The sequence below is a fragment of the Sinocyclocheilus anshuiensis genome, unplaced genomic scaffold, assembly GCF_001515605.1.
Source record: "Sinocyclocheilus anshuiensis isolate Anshui unplaced genomic scaffold, SAMN03320099.WGS_v1.1 scaffold280, whole genome shotgun sequence".
Taxonomy (NCBI): Eukaryota; Metazoa; Chordata; class Actinopteri; order Cypriniformes; family Cyprinidae; genus Sinocyclocheilus; species Sinocyclocheilus anshuiensis.
The window spans coordinates 12,453-13,660 of record NW_015558575.1 but is presented as its reverse complement, the minus strand read 5'-3'; positions in this window follow the sequence as shown (position 1 = coordinate 13,660).

Below are 1,208 nucleotides of genomic sequence, written 5' to 3'. Positions count from 1 at the left end.
AGGCCTCCTGTAGAGAATCGATGCGTTTTTGTAAGAAAAATATCCATATTCAAAACGTAATAATTACTTTAATGTAGCTTGCGCCAACAGTTGAACACGGAAGCAGCTCCGGGCAGATGACGTATGAGTTCAGCACTGCGCTAATTTTCATTTTTGGGTGAACTAACCCTTTAACTCCCCAGTAAGCAAGCCAGAGGAGAGAGTGCCAAGGAACGAAAAACTCCATCCTCACCTAATGGTCAGTCCTGTTCTAAATTCAAATTACAGTTCTATATTGTGTTTGCTACCATAATTTAAATCCAATTAAATTCAGGAATTTAAAAGGCATCTGAAAGGCACACAACCCTGCTCATCACTCAAACAACTTAGATTTTCTAACTGAAAACAGATGTCCACAAATACAAAAAAGCAGATAGCCAGGAGAGATGAGTTTCCAGTTGTTGGATGTTTCTAGTTAAAGCCGAACAAATGGAAAAACAGAGTGATCAAAGGCATGAGCCCTGGTGAGTCTCTCACTGATCTATGGGTATTGATGGTTGTTCATATAAATGGATGACAGGTATTTGCATTGTAGTGCCAAAAAAGTCTCCATGGAGTGTTAATGTTTAGCATCAGTTAATCCAGATGTTAACTCTGACGCACGCATGCATTTTATTGAAAGAGACAAGAGATTTTTTTTTTCAAACTCATCTTTGTATTTGTTTTAATAAAATTTGCAACTTGAAAAATCATTATAAAGTATACATGATAATGCACAGCAAACATTGACTTGTTTTGTTGTTAAAGAGGTGTTTGAGAACACGATTTCCCTTTTTAGGGTCAGTGTGTCCTGAGGACTCTGGGTAGTGCACCATCTGAATGGATGATCAGTTCGAAGCATCAGCAAATGTGCGATAAAAACCCAATAAATACTTTACAACACATGCCAACACAGAAATACTGTTCTTGCCATTAATGTAACAATGACCACAGGAAGGAATCCCTTCACAACACAAACACCAGAAACACGGATAACAACGCTTCATCATGCAAATATACATTTCAATAAATGCATTAAATAAAGTGCCAGCCGTAGCATGTGCATACAGGTGCATCTCAATAAATTAGAATGTCGTGGAAAAGTTCATTTATTTCAGTAATTCAACTCAAATTGTGAAACTCGTGTATTAAATAAATTCAGTGCACACAGACTGAAGTAGTTTCAAGTC